Consider the following 16,438-nt stretch of genomic DNA (forward strand, 5'->3'; position numbering starts at 1 on the left):
ACTAGGGATAATTTAGAATCATATCATTTTCAACAAAGAGTTTCACGAACAAGTCACATACTTGATAATCAATGTAAAATAATCATCCATGGAACAAATAACAATTATTTATCATAACATAAACATACTCATGACACAAAATCTCCCACGCACACTAGAATCACTGATGTAAGTATCTAATACCCATAGATCTCATGTGCGCCTCATGCTTTGGTTGTGGGAGAGGCTTCGTCAACGGATCAGCAACGTTTGAATCCGTGTGCACCTTGCAAACCTTCACATCACCTCTCTCAACAAAGTTACGGATGCGGTGATACTTTCGCAGTATATGTCTGGACTTCTTAGTTGTTCTAGGCTCCTTTGCTAGTGCAACGGCACCACTATTATCACAATAGAAGTCCACTGGACTGGACGCACTAGGAACAACACCCAAGTCAGAAACAAACTTTCTGATCCAAACAGCTTCTTTTGCAGCTTCGGAAGCTGCAATATACTCGGCCTCTGTCATCGAATCAGCCACCGTATCTTGCTTGGAACTCTTCCAGCTCACTGCCCCACCATTGAGGCAGAAAACAAAACCGGATTGCGATTTGGAGTCATCTTTGTCTGTTTGAAAACTAGCATCGGTGTAACCCTTTACAAGGAGCTCATCTTCGCCTCCAAATATTAGGAACATATCCTTAGTTCTTCTCAAGTACTTAAGGATACTCTTTACAATTGTCCAGTGAGGTTCACCGAAATCTGACTGATACCTGCTCGTAACACTTAGAGCAAAGGAAACATCTGGGCGCGTGCAAAGCATAGCATACATGATCGACCCTATGGCTGAAGCATAAGGAATCGTACTCATCCTCTTTTGCTCATCAGGTGTCGTAGCACACTGACTCTTGCTTAGAGTAATGCCATGTGACATTGGCAAGAAACCTTTCTTGGAATCTTGCATATTGAACCGATTCAATATCTTGTCAATGTACGTGTCTTGGCTCAATCCAATTAGCCTTTTTGATCTATCTCTATAGATCCTAATACCCAGAATATAAGCCGCCTCTCCTAAATCCTTCATCGAAAAACTCTTTTTCAATGAGGTTTTAACTGCTTCAAGCATTGGAATATCATTTCCGATCAGTAATATGTCATCCACATATAGGACCAGAAACACAAGTGCGCTCCCACTAGCCTTTTTGTAAACACAAGGCTCATCTTCATTCTTGATGAAGCCAAACCCTTTGACTACTTCATCAAAACGAATATTCCAACTCCGAGATGCTTGCTTCAATCCATAGATGGACCTCTAAAGCTTACATATTTTCCCAGCATTTTTAGGATCGACAAAACCTTCAGGCTGTGTCATATACACATCCTCACTTAGATGTCCATTAAGAAAAACGGTTTTGACATCCATTTGCCATATCTCATAGTCATAATATGCGGCAATTGCTAGGAGAATCCGAACAGACTTTAGCATTGCGACGGGCGAAAAGGTTTCCTCATAGTCAACACCTTGAATTTGTCAGAAACCTTTCGCCACCAATCGTGCCTTATAGATGTGAACATTTCCATCCATGTCTAATTTTTTCTTAAAAATCCACTTACAGTCGACAGGTCTTACTATATCAAAGTCATCTTCCCTCTAATGACATATAGTGGTTCAAGATCCATAATCACTAAAATTCTAGTGAGCTTTAGCATCACGGCTAGAAAAGTAGTGATACAGGTAAGTAACAAATTACTAATCACATTTCTATGCGACTCTTGTTTGTTGGGTGGCATCCAATGCCCCGGCCCCAACCCTATGCCTTAAAGCCCAAAACTGTTTTGATAACTTTGCTGAGTAAACCAATACTATGCTTGTGAATGTCCGACATCCACCCTATACAAAAGTGATAGCTGAGGGTACTCTACTTTGGTAAACCTACCACACAACGATCAAAATTTATAGGTGCAGCTATTGGTAAAAGACATCAAAAACTCAAACTTTTCTGAGGGAAGCTATTCTATCATGATTAAAGCATCCACCATATGTAAAAGCATGAAAGGATAGTATGACAGGAAAATAAACATCACAGGCATATAATCATATTATATTGTGAATAGTATGGCCTCTTGCATCACAATGGGCTCCATCGCCATGGCTCCAAGGTGACCTCCATTGCCATCCGTCCTGTCTTGTGGTGATCATCATCGCCATCATGATTGAAACCTCTATGAAAAGATACTAAGCTACTACATCTAATAGCTAGTGAAATAATTACATGAGGATTCAAACATCACAAGTCGACACGCAGGTCGTTATACAATAATGGTGCAACCTCAACCCGGTTGTGTTAACTTGCGACACGCAGGTCGCACAAATCATCACATACATCATCACATGACATTGAGGCCATACCATTCACATCACACCCTGCAAAAACAAGTTAGACGTACGACGTGTTCTACCAAAGTAGCGCTTGGGAAGCCGCTACAGCGAGAAAGCAACGGCAGCGCCCTGAAAACCTCACGGAATTACACAGATCGCATCTATGGAATCCCTATGAAAATCTCATCAAAGTGATCGCATCACCTCAAATCCGAGCCATTCATAATGCCTCAATTTTCACTAGGTCAATCACCTTGACCGTGCAAACTTTGCACTTGAGAAGACTGCATCTACACATGACCTTGATCTGTTGGTTCAATCTACTGACTATGCACACAGTTAGTCCCGATGGTGATTCCAGCCGGTAGGGACATGTCGTATGGATAACAGAGAAAGAACACAAACTAATCTTTTGTCACATGCCGCGCAATCAACTCGCTCCAGTTTTAACCCCTTATGACCAATTGATCTAATCAAACCGTGCAAAAGTAATAGATCCAATCTACTACAACAACATATCACCTATATGCAAAAGATCCAGACCAAAAACTACGCAAGATGGCTCTGGTACCACTGTAGGGAAACGGATAGGCTACGCTAGCATCACTACCGCATAAACCCAAGATACTTGCGAGTAGAAGATCATAGATCGTTACCACTAGACGCGCAGTGCAGCGGAAGAAGTCGCGCGTCGATGTAGAGGAAGTAGTCGATCACGTCCCACGAACCGAGCTCCTCGTACTTGATCCCAGCAGCCGATCAGCGCAGCAGTCGCAGCAGCGCCTCCACGGAGTCCACACGTACGGGGATGAAACGCCGGGCGTCGGTGTGCTAGCACCGCACGCACGGCAAGGGCGGCGGCTGAGAGAGAGGGAGGGGCGGCGGCTAGGGAGGTGGCGTGGCTCAGGTCATCGCCCCCCTAGCCCCTCCCTCATATATATAGGGCGTATTAATGGGCTTCTATCTCATAGGCCCATTAGTAACCCTAATCCCTCTTGGATCAATATCCACTTGGGCCTTTAAACCGTATTGTGATGATGGGCTCTTGGGCATATCACCAACAAGTAGGACCTAATATGATCTCTAAACCTAACCCTAATGGGCCTGCCAGGCCGGCCCATAAGACCTCCAACTGCCCATGACATTACTCTCCTCTTTTTGAGCAGCTCGGACGAGCTGCAACGCACCCTGCTTATTAAGACAACACAACTCCTTAGCAACTAAACACCTAAAAAATAAGCCTTTTACATCTCGGCTTATTTTCTTATTTTTGACTACAACACAAACAAATTTTGGAGGACCCCATCCTGATGCACGGAGAGAGAAATCCAAAATAGCTTCCCTGGTTTCCGTTGAAGAACACCTGACCTGATTGTACGGGTAACACCAAAGGCATAACACATAAGGTTAGATCCCTTGATGTCCAATGGAACAACCCTGTTGTTGTCACTGGAGCCTGGGCCTTCGGGATACAACAAAGCATCGGCCCATCAGATGTGGCACATCTCGGCTTATTTTCTTATTTTTGACTACAACACAAACAAATTTTGGAGGACCCCATCCTGATGCACGGAGAGAAAGAAATCCAAAGTAGCTTCCCTGGTTTCCGTTGAAGAACACCTGACCTGATTGTACGGGTAACACCAAAGGAATAACACAGAAGGTTAGATCCCTTGATGTCCAACGGAACAATCCTGTTGTTGTCACTGGCGGGATACAACAAAGCATCGGCCCATCAGATGTGGCCTGCTGCAGGCCGTCGTCCCTCGGTCGTCTCCTCCGAACTGATAAGGCGTGGAGCCCCACTCTCACTGGTGCAATCGCCAGCTACGACGTGACCACAGAAAAGGAGGAGCGGAATCCAATGGATGTGCGCCTCCATCTCCACCGTAATTTGCTCCAGAAGATACGCTTACGGTGCAGGCGGTGAGCTGGGAGCCGGCATGTGCGGCGTAGTGCCCGCGCTAGTAAATATGGTCGAAGAGCCCGTCGCCTTCGCAGAGCTCCATGACAATCCCGTAGCATCACGCCAGCAAGCTGCGACCGACGGAGGTGGTCTCGCGGGGGGCGGCGCCGTGAATCTGCAGCTCTTCGTGGGCACCCGGTCCGTGGTCGCATGGACCTAGCCATCGCCCGACGCGGACGCGAAAGGATGTCTGCGGCTGCGGCTGCACGCTGGACCCAGACGAGCTTTCTCCTGCTTCTAGACGCTGAAAAGCGACGCCAACAGATTGAACATGGTTGTTGGCGTCATTCATCGTCTTCAGCAAATCTACGACCTTGCCTGACAGGGCCGCTAGGTCAGTGGCGCTTGGGGCCAGCGGCGCAGGGTCTCTAGGGTGGAGTTTATCTTGGTCATCATGGTGTTCATGTCTTCAATCGCCTTCTGCAGGGATTCCATGGTGGTCATGGAAGGGGAACCCGAGCAATCTGATACCAATTGTTATGGAGCTAGTTCATAATGGGGTAAACATCAGCCGGGAAGATAGCCGGACGGCGACGGCTGATTAGGTTGGGATTGAATCTAGACTGGGGAGATAAATTGGGGATTGAGACTAGATTGATTACTCATAATTCTTGCTTGCCTTGAATGACACATCTCCTATAGAGAGGGTTCCTTGACCCCTAAGTAAGACCTAATCTAACCCCTAAACCTAACCCTAATGGGCCTACCCAGGCAGTCCATAAGACCTCCAACTGCCCATGACAAGGATAAACATGTAGGTTTTTCCTTATTGCAATCCTGTAAATTAAGTAGCCAGCACATCACTTTTAGAATAAGAATGCTTCAATACTAAAACATTTTTTTTAAAAAAATAATATAGGGGCCTGAGGCAGTGCTTCTATACAGATAAAGGGATAAGCAGGGTTAAGAGAAACACTTTGTGACAACATGATGTGCTATTTCTGATAAAGGAAGCTGTACTGAGTATTAGATTGCACATTGCAGCCAAGAAATAATCAAAACTTGAAACATTCAGAGGGTTAAATAAATTGACTACCTTGTGAACAACAAACAACAACAACAACATAGCTTTTTTTCCCAAGCAAGTTGGGGTAGGCTAGAGATGAAACCCGAAAGAAATAAGTTCAAAGTTCAGGCACATTGATAGCTAGTCTCCAAACACTACTATCCAAAGCTATCTCTTTAGAGATATTCCAATACTTAAGGTCTCTCTTAACCGATTCATCCCACGTCAGTTTAGGTCTACCTCTACCCATCTTTATATTATCGACCCGCTCAAGAACTCCATTACGCATCGGCGCCTCAAGAGGCCTTCATTGGACATGTCCAAACCATCTCAGCCGATGCTGGATAAGTTTCTCCCCAATTGGTGCCACCCCGACCCTATCCCGAATAACTTCGTTCCGGACTCTATCCCTCCTTGTGTGCCCGCAAAACCACCACAACATCCGCATCTCTGCTACACTCATTTGCTAGACATGTCGACTTTTTGTAGGCCAATATTCAATACTGTATAACATCGCTGAACGAATTGATGTCCTATAGAATTTGACTTTTAGCTTTTGTAGCACCCTCTTGTCACAAAGGATGCCAGAAGATTGCCGCCATTTCAACCAGCCAGCTGAAATTCTATGCCTAACATCTTCATCAATGTAGCCATCCTTTTGTAGCACCAATCCTAAATACCGAAAAGTATCCTTCTGGACCACCACTTGCCCATCTAGACTAACGTCTTCCCCCTCATGCCTAGTCGCGCTGAAATCGAACATCATGTACTCGGTCTTGGTCCTACTAAGTCTGAACCTTTTCGACTCTAACGTGCGTCTCCACAGCTCTAACTTCCTATTAACCCCTGCCCTACTCTCGTCAACTAGCACCACATCATCAGCACAGAGCATACACCAAGGGATCTCTCCTTGTATATCCCTTTTGACCTCATCCATCACTAAAGCAAATAAATAAGGGCTCAATGCTGACCCCTAGTGTAGGCCTATGTTAATAGGAAAGTCAGTGGTGTTGCCATCACATGTCCGGACAAACGTCGTCGCATCCTTGTACATATCCTTAATGAGGGTAATGTACTTAGTTGGGACTTTGTGCTTCTCCAAAGCTCACCACATGACATTTCTCCGTACTTTGTCATATGCCTTCTCAAGGTCAATGAAGATCATATGCAAGTCCTTCTTCTGCTCCCTATATCTCTCCATCAATTGTCGTATTAAGAAAATCGCCTCCATGGTTGACCTTCCAGGCATTAACCCAAATTGGTTTTGGGTCACACTTGTCACTCTTCTTAGGCAATGCTCGATAACCCTCTCTCAAAGCTTCATCGTATGGCTCATCAGCTTAATCCCACGGTAGTTAGTACAACTTTGAACATCGCCCTTATTTTTGAAGATAGGTACTAATATACTTCTCCTCCATTCTTCGGGCATCTTGTTTGACCGAAAAATGAGATTAAAAAGCTTAGTTAACCATACTATTGCTCTATCTCCTAGGCATCTCCACACCTCAATGGGAATATCATCAGGGCCCATCGCTTTACCTCCCTTCATCCTCTTCAAAGCCTCTCCGATCTCTACCTCCTGAATTCTCCTCACAAAACGTCTGTTGGTATCATTAAAACAGTCATCCAACTCAAGGGTAGGGCTCTCACTCTCCCCATTAAACAACTTGTCGAAGTACTCTCTCCATCTATCCATGATCTCCTCATCTTTCACTAGCAGTCGATCTGTCACATCCTTAATGCATTTAATTTGGTTGATGTCACTTGTCTTCCGCTCACGGATCCTAGCCATCCTATAAATGTCCTTCTCCTCTTCTTTCGTGCCTAGACGCTGATACAGGTCATCATACGCCTTACCCTTTGCTACACTCACAGCTCGCTTTGCAACCCTCTTCGCTAATTTATAGCCCTCGATGTTGGCTGCACTCTTGTCAAGGTGGAAGTGCTTGAAACACTCATTCTTCTCCTTAATAGCCCTTTGCACCTCGTCGTTCCACCATCAGGTGTCTTTCCCCTCCTGTTTGCCTCCACTACTCACGTCAAACACCTCTGAGGCCACCTTCCGAACATATGTTGCCATCTTTAGCCACATGTCATCTGCGTCTTCTCCTTCTTCCCAAGGCCCCTCACCTAGCATCCTTTCCTTAAACGCTTGTGCCGCTTCCCCTCTAAGTTTCCACCACTTTGTTCTCGCAATCTTGGCACGTTTGTCCCGGTGGACACGTACCCGAAGACGAAAGTCCGCCACCACAAGCTTGTGTTGAGGGACAACACACTCCCCATGTATCACCTTACAATCTAAGCAATCACGTCTATCCTCCCTCCTAGCAAGGATAAAGTCGATCTGGCTCGAGTGTTGTCCACTACGAAACGTCACAAGATGGGATTCCCTCTTCTTAAACATGGTATTCGCTATCAACAAGTCGTAGGCTAACGCGAAGTTCAACACATCCTCCCCCTCTTGACTCCTGCTACCATACCCAAAACCCCCATGCACTCGCTCGAACCCTACATTAGTCGCACCCACATGGCCGTTGAGATCTCCTCCTATGAAGAGTTTCTCGCTGGTAGACACGGTACTAACCATGCTATCTAAATCTTCCCAGAACTGCATCTTGGTGCTTTCACTAAGGCCTACCTGAGGGGCATAGGCACTGATCACATTCAAAACCGAATCTCCAACTACCAACCGGATTAGGATAATCCGGTCGCCTTGCCTTCTAACCTCTACGACTCCATCCTTAAGGCTCCTATCAATCAAGATGCCTACACCATTCCTACCCGGAGTTGCTCCCGTGTACCAAAGCTTGAAGCCAGTATCCTCAAACTCCTGAACGCAGAGAATATTTACACACCTCCTAATTGCTGCATCAACTAGCTCTCGCAACTTACCCGTTAGGGACCCTATGTTCCAGCTACCTATACGAATCCTAGTTGGCTCGGCTAGCTTCCTTACCCTTCGCACCCGTCGAGGGAAGTGCGAAGACCCTTGCTCATTTTTCACTACACCCGGGTGTAGATGTAGCGCGCCATTCAGGTGACGACCCGACCCTTGCTCACTTATCATCGTACCCAGGTCACGATACGACACGCCCTTGGGGGGATGGCGACCCGGCCCTTGCCCATTTATCACCACACCCGGGTTCCGATGTAGCGCGTCGCTAAGAGGGTTACGCCCAACGAGTTTCTTGTGGGTTTCAAATCTATTAGAGTGGCTATTTTTTTCTGGTTTGCCAAAACCTAACGCAACCCTCCTTCTTTACCCGGGCTTGGGACCGGCTATGCTGAGACGACTCAGGAGAGAGAGAATCTTCCAGTCAGCATAGGCCAATGTGAAGCTGCCAATGTGAAGCTGATTGATAGCCATGCCGGTGGTATTTTTCCAAAACAGCTGATCTTAAAGTGAAACTGAGCCATTTGGCCAGAAAACTTAAATGTTTTGTTCCCGGGGGAAAAAAGGAAATTTATATGTTCAGTAATATATGCATGATCTAATTCTTATCATATGGCACAAATGAAGAGAGCAGAGTACTTTTAATGATCAGGGTTTGCCTTTTTCACAACAGTAGGAATACCCATAGCCTACAGAACAAGTGAAATATCATCTCAACATCTTTACTTGTGTTGGTCACAGTATGGCTATTTTCCAGTGTTTCAGTTTTTGTATCTCCAGTCACATGGCGAAGCTTCAATATTTTATTTTCAGTTGTTTTGAACTATAATAACTCTATAAGCATCATATCTCTTCAGTTACTAAAGTCATGCAAAAATCAACCAAATAACATTTGTCAAATTCCAATGTTGCAATTTGACAGTATCAGTAACTAACCCTGAATCATGTGTCACATCTATCTGTGGCGCAAATAAAACAAGAAGTTAATTTATGTAAGCCAGCAGGTGTTGGCCTTCTCCTCCACCCTCTTCGAACCTTATAAGTACTTTTGACAGTAAAAAGTACGACACTCATACAGATTGGTAGAAGTCCCATACACAAAGTAAATAAACGTTAAGTACCCCTACCTTGAAATGCTTCAAAGTAAGCCTCTCCAGATTAGGGGATTTCTGCAGAAATCTCCCTAGAGCCTTCAATTTGCGCACATCACTTCTGCTGAGGTCAAGAATACATAAGTCAATAGACAAGGTTCTCAAGTTGTTAAATATTGGAACCTCATCAAATTTTTCATCTAGCACTCCCTGAATATAGAAACAGAAACCAAATTGCAATGTGTTAGTTCGTAGGGAGAAACAAATTGAACTAATGATCAATTGTCTTTGTTCTGTAGGGAAACAAGGTTTCTTGTAAAGAAGCCATACCATTGCTTGAAGACCTGTCAACTCAAAACTTATCACATTGCATAGGCTGCCAAGAAGCATGGCATTACTTCTTGGAGATAAGTCGGCCAAAGAGATTCGTGCCCTCACAAGGGATTTCCCAGCATCTAATGAAAAAGGAATGTCCAGGTGCAGGGAAACAAGACTAGGAGCTCTAATGACAAACACATCTGCAGGTCAATTTATGCACATATAAACAGCCAAACTCCTCAGTTTGTTGGATTCACTGCTACAAAACTCAATGCAGCATTCACAGAGATCTAGATCTTCCAGGTCTGGCCACCAGCAATGGAGGCGCTCTGCAAAGGAACGGTCCAAGGACGTGCCCCAAAGCTGCAACCTTCTGAGGCGACGGCAAGGGCTGGAGCCCGGATGCGGTAACTGGTATGAACCAGGGGCTGTCAGACAAGTAATGAGGAGCTCGAGCACCAAAGGATTGTCCTTGATGGCACGACGGACCCATCGATCGATGTGTCGATGCTCATCGTGATCTTCGAAAATCGCATTCAACCGGAACGCATCCAGGCAGGGAGCTCTGTGTAACATGAGAAGGTTGTTGGCGAAATCCTCCATCCTTTCCCAGATCTTTGCCCAGTCCTCCCTGGAGCCACTTAAGGAACTAAAGAAGTCGAGGTCTATGCGAGGCACCGAACGCCACAGATCCGTCCACCTCTTGGACAGCACGGTGGTCCGCACGACCTCCTGCGCCGGGAGGAAGGAGAGGACGCGGTGGAGCAGCTCGTCCGGCAAGGCGCTGAGCCGGTCGCGGGCTGAGCCGCCTCCCGCGCGGGCCCGCTTGGAGGCGGTGGCGGCCATGGGCGGTCTTCTTCAGCGCGGCGAAGCGACGGGGGCGCAGGCAGGTGAGGCCTTCCTGCCCGGCTGAAGAGATGGCCCCGGATCCACTCCAGCCGCCGCCGATCAAGATTGGCGAAATGAGGCCGCCGCCGCTCCCACACTACCCAGATTGGCGGAATGCAGCAGGAGAGGAAGCATCATCTTCCACAGGGCGACACTGCCGACCGCCGGAGCCCAAGTCTGCCATCTGGGCCACTACGAAACAGCTCCCGCTCTTGCGCGAGATGAGGTTTTTTTTATTTTTATATTATTTTTTTCGATTTTTCAAAAATATATACCAATTTATTTATTTTTGCAAATTTGTCACCCTGCCGCCGGTTCATCCGGCAGAAGCGAGTTATCGCCAGATGGACCGGCGGTAGGGGCTATGGGCCACGGCCTGACAACATTTTGCCGGTTCAATTGGCGGTAGGAGGCCACGCCGATGGGGCGTGGTGGACCGGAAACCTACCGCCAGTTGAAATTGCGGTAGCTGCCACTTACCGCCGGCTCATCCGGCGGTATGTACCTACCGCCGAATCAACTGGTGGTAAGCACCCCCTCTTAATGCCCGGCCGGCTCCTCTAGCGCCGCCGCCCGCCCGCTCGCTCCCCCGCGCGCGCCGCCCGCCCTGTGCCACCGCCCGCCCGCTCCGCCGCCCGCGTCATGCCTGGTCAGGGCCGGCCCCCGGCTGCAGCGCAGTGGCGTGCGCCCGGCCCCCGCGCGCCGAGGTTTGGCTGGCCGGCGCTCCCCCGGCAGCCGCACCGCGGCGGCGCTCGCCACCTTGGGTCGCACGCCCGGCCGTGCACGCCTACTCGTCTCAGGTAAATTTTAAAATCTAGTTTTATTAATAATAGTTGGTAGATTAGCACTAGGAATATTAGTGATTCGGATATAGTTTTAGGTGTAGAAATAGTTTTAATAAATATTAGTGATTTGGATATAATTGTTTTTGATATAAAATCGTAGAATATGAAATTAAAAATATTAGTTTTCATACGAATATTATTTTACATATAAATATTAATGACTTCAAATAGGCATATTAGTCTCATAGAAATATTATTAATTGATATTATATTACATAGAAAACCTACGAATATATGTCAGTAATAGAAATTCTAGAGAAACAATTAAGATAGATATTAAAATAGCATAAATATTTATAAGTGTTCATTAAATTCTAAGGACGAGTAATTATTGTCGTAAATGTTGGTAGGCATGTCAGATGATTTGTATTTTCAAGTATTCTATGGGTCAGGAGAAGTTAGATATGGTTCTGAAGGGGTAGATTTGTCAGAGTTTAGCTCGATCACAAAAAAAGTAACCCAAGCTAGAGAGAGGACTTCGATTTCAATATCCAATTATCTATTTAAAGCTTTCGGCCTTAATCGAGATGAACATGAGATTTCTGTCATGGTAGTGGTCAGTCGAAGGGAACTAGTGTTTTGGGAGCTATTGCCGCTTGAAGGAATGCAAAACTAGAGGAACTATGTCAATATAAGTAGTAGCCGAGGCTTACTGTTTGTGTTGTTTGTTCAAGCATTCGAGAAGATTAGTTTTAGTACTGAAGCGGGTGGGGATCATGAAGGGCATGGAAATATAGTATCGGAAGATACCGAGACGATTCATGAACCTCATGAAGAAGGTGGTGAACTCGAGATTGTAGAAGATGATAGACATGCTGCACACGAACCTCGTCAAGCAACTGGTCAGGCTGATGAAGGGGAAAACATTCCAGAGATAGTTGAAGAGTTTCAGAGGGAGGGTGAACAACAGCACAATTATTGACGGTCACTAACGACCAATTTTGACCGTCAACTCCTACATAAAAAGGAACCAAAATGTGGAATAAATGCTAGTATAGATTTATTTACTAACAGATTCCATAGATGATGTTCTAGAATGTGTGCATGTGATTTTGAGCTAATTTTGCAGCATAATGGTGTGGTTTAATCCAAGACACAACATTCCAACGAATCATGATGCGACACGTGTCAGAATATGGAGTATAGGGCCCACCAGAGCAAGGAACCGACATGATAAAAGATAAACCTCATGCCATTGACATGTGGGCCTAGGAAGCGACCCACAAGCCAGAATGCAAGGTCGGTGGGCCCACTGGGAGGCCGGTCGACCTACCCGTGGGCCCCACCGCCTTCAGGTTCCATGTGGAGGTCTCTTACTGGTTGGTGATGGCGGTTTGATGAGGCTCGGCTGCAGCTCACCCCGTGGCTCCCTCGTATAAATACAAGGGGAGGGGTAGAGGAATGAACACACACATCTCACCCTCTCAACTCCCCCTTCCTCCCTTGGAGCTTGAGGCCTTCATCCTAGATGCTTAGGTAGACTAGGAGGTGTAGAAGATGAGGAGGAGAGTGAGTAGGAGACGGGGGAAGTGCTGGGTTTGTCGGCACTCTTCTCCGTTTGTACCTCAACGGATACTTATTTGGTTGTAAGTGTTCGAGACTTTCTTTGTTTGTTAATTTGGAATTAGAGTTTAGATCGCAAGTTATCATATCTGCCTTATATTAGTTGATGTGTATGCTAGCGAGTAGCATTTGATCTTAGCTTAAGACCCCGGATAGAAAAGGGTAGTCTTGGCCAGGGCTAAGGTTAGTAGGGAAAGATATAGACGTGGTGTCTAGGCTGGACTATACCACTCAATTGTCTGATAGTCCCACGGTTTGTAAAGGTAGTCGGCAGGTGGTGACAGCCCTGTTCGAGCCTTCTAGTAATCCTCCACGTTCGGATATTGGATAGAGCATTATTTAGGAGCTATTGGCTTGTATAAGCCGGTCGACACCTTTAGCTCGAAGTATAACGGCGACGTGATCTCTTCTTCTAGGCATAGATTCTAGATATAGAAAGTCCTCTCTTCTGTCTTCTCCACACCGGCGTGTGTGTCCTTGGATGAACCTGAACCTGTAGATAGCGTACTCACGTTCCTCAGTGGATACAATACCCTGGAATACTCTTGGGTGAAAGCTACAGCAGTATCCGTGCGCTTGCGGATTTTATTCGTGACGTTGCAAAATACCAACAACAATGCAATGAATGATGACTCCTCGGATGATGATGATGATAATGATGATGATTACCATGTCCCACACAACTGGTCCGGGTATTATTTTTCAAAATTAAGTGTAAATAAAGGTGAAGCGGTCCCTTGGGAGTACAGGCAAAATGAGGTATGCATCGGTTCGGTGTATGGCAACAGTGACAATATGAAGGAAACTATAAAACGTTGGTCGACTCTCTCTTTGCAAAGACAGTTCAAAGTTGCCAAGAGTAGTCCGAGAACATATGACGTGCGTTGTGTGAGAAGCGAATGCCCTTTCAGGGTGTACGCTTCTATGGGCAAGTGGCAGGATTTCTGGGAGATTCGAAAAGTTGTGGAGCACACATGCCTGCTTGAGTAATTAGAACCACGGCACCGCAATCTCAGTGCAGGTTTCATAGCTAACTACATGTACCCTTTGATCGTGGACAATCCTAGTTATGAACCTAACTCAATTATTTGTGTTGTTGAGGAGGACTTTAAATATAAAATTAGCTACAACAAAGCTTACAGAGCGAAGCAGAAAGCGCTGGAGATGAGGTGGGGGCGTATGAAACTTCGTATCACAATATGCCGGCACTGCTGCACACCATATGCCTTAGAAATCCTGGTAGCTACTACGACTTGAAAACGTATCCATGTGCCCAGAAGCCTGGAAAGCAGGTACTCCAACGGTCGTTCTTGGCCTTGGGCGCTTGCATTGAGGCGTTTCTGCACTGCCAGCCAGTCATTTGCATAGATGGGACATTTTTGACAGGAAGGTATAAAGGCACAATTCTCACAGCTGTTGCAGCTGATGGTAACAGGTAATTGTTGCCTTTAGCAATTGTCTTCGTGGAGAAAGAATCAGGGGATACTTCGTATTGGTTTTTGCAGAGGGTGAAGCAGATGATTGTCAAAGATGTAGAGAATGTGTGTTTGATTCATGATCGGCACAAGGGTATATTACAAGCAATCGATGACATACAGAATGGTTCTACTGAGCGTCGTAGGACTGCACTTTGGTCGGACCTAAAGAGTAGGTGGTGCATGAGGCATATGGGGGCAAACTTTCATAGCTAATTCAAGAACAAAACCCTTATGAAGCTGTTCAAGCGGTTATGTAGCCAGAATCAGGAAAGGAAATTCAACTTCCTATGGAAAAAGTTGGATGAGCTGACAAAAAAGTAAACGGCGGAGCTTGCGAAGAGACCTGTCAATACAGAGGAGGAGGACCAGGTCTCACTTGAAGACATGGGCTTGGACGGTCCGAATGTCAGGCGCAAAATGGAGAAGGGCAATTAAGACATTCTCGGAGTGGATTGAGCATGAACCAAAAGAGAAATGGACTTTACTATTTGATGAAGGAGGTGCTAGGTACGGTATAATGACTACGAACCTAGCCGAGATATACAATTGGGTGCTGCGTGATATAAAATCATTGCCACTTGTTGGGATCGTCGAGTTCTTCTTGTATCGCACTTGCGAGTACTTTAGAGACTGTTACACTATGGCACAAAAGGATATGGCCGATAATCGTAAAGTTTACAGATACAAGATTACGGAGTATATGGAGGCGGCTTTTAAAAAGGCCCGTTTACACCGGGTGACTCCAGTTGGCTCTATGGAACATCGGTACGAGGTGATGTGTAGGGACAAAGCCGGAATGGGGGTCCGGCGTGAGAAGCATGTGCAGGAGTGTGTTCTCCGTACTGATGCTTGTATTTGCTCATATCATAAGCTAAAGCTAATGCACCTGCCGTGCACACATGTCATTGCTGTCTGTTTTGAAGCTGCTGGACTACAGCCTCTTATGTATGTCTCAAATTACTTCCAGAAGGAAAACATTTGGATGACTTGGAGGCACGAGATTTATGGCTTCCGCATCCTGGGAGACTTCATAACTGATACTGGATACAATGCAACTTATATTCAGGACCCAGATCTAGAAATGTTTCAAAGGGCGGGCCGACGCAAGAAGAAACATATTCGGAACAACATGGATCGATCGGAGGCTAGTCGAGACGTGTACCTCTGCTCGAAGTGCCATGAGACGGGTCAAACGTACAAGGATTGTACGACATTGAGTTATGGTGGCCGCACAGATGGAGCAGGCCCATCACGACTGCTCCAAATCTGGCAACGCAGCCAACGGGTCGTCGTGGCCGTCGTGCCAACAACGATGGCCTTGTGTGATCGACGACGATTGTCATGTGTGTCATTCGCTATCGAATCATGTCCTATGTTAAATTATGTAATATTAAGAACTACTACATGATGAACTGATTTCGTCTTGGCGTACGAATATTTGTTGTAATGTGTGGTGCAATCTTATGTTGAACTTTGTTGTTGTAATTGGAAATTGAAGTTATATGTTATGTAATTTGTTGTGCATTATTTATTAGTTTATTATGTTACGCTTCATTTAGTATTTGTTGTATTATTTAATGTTATTATGATTAAAATTATTATTTATGTTCTGAAATATTTTCTAATAAATCCTATTATGTAGGTATGGCGCACGAGGATGGAGCCACCCCTGAGTTGCTTGATGCTCTCGTCGACAAGCGCCACCGGTCGTACATGTCTGTGGTCCGTGGCATAAGCTTGGGGACGTTTCGGGCATGTGTGCCCATGTCAACGATGCCGATACACCGTCGCTGGGTTCCTAGGTACGGGTTACATTTGTCACATATTTTCATTGTTTTGGTAACCGTTTGTTCTAACTTGATGTTTCATTTTTGCGCTATAGGCTACGCGATTCGGGTCTTCTCCCAATTGCACGACTTGTGGAGGGAGATATGGCAGACCATGCACATCTACCTAGGGACAGGGCTCCACGGTTTCAGTTCGGCATGTCCCTCCTCGCGGCACTTCTCGACCGTTGGCGTCCGGAGACGC

General features: G+C 46.0%; 1 long non-coding RNA gene across 1 annotated transcript; it reads right to left on the reverse strand.

The window, feature by feature from the left end:
• Positions 1–9,053: 9,053 nt before the first annotated feature.
• On the reverse strand, positions 9,054–9,835 carry LOC120643039. The gene is made up of 2 exons (XR_005662836.1): positions 9,646–9,835; positions 9,054–9,525 (listed from the first exon to the last, which is right to left on the reverse strand). It is a non-coding gene; the product is annotated as an uncharacterized LOC120643039 (long non-coding RNA).
• Between the last annotated feature and the right edge of the window lie 6,603 nt (positions 9,836–16,438).

Source organism: Panicum virgatum, chromosome 7K, assembly GCF_016808335.1.
Source record: "Panicum virgatum strain AP13 chromosome 7K, P.virgatum_v5, whole genome shotgun sequence".
Classification (NCBI taxonomy): domain Eukaryota; kingdom Viridiplantae; phylum Streptophyta; class Magnoliopsida; order Poales; family Poaceae; genus Panicum; species Panicum virgatum.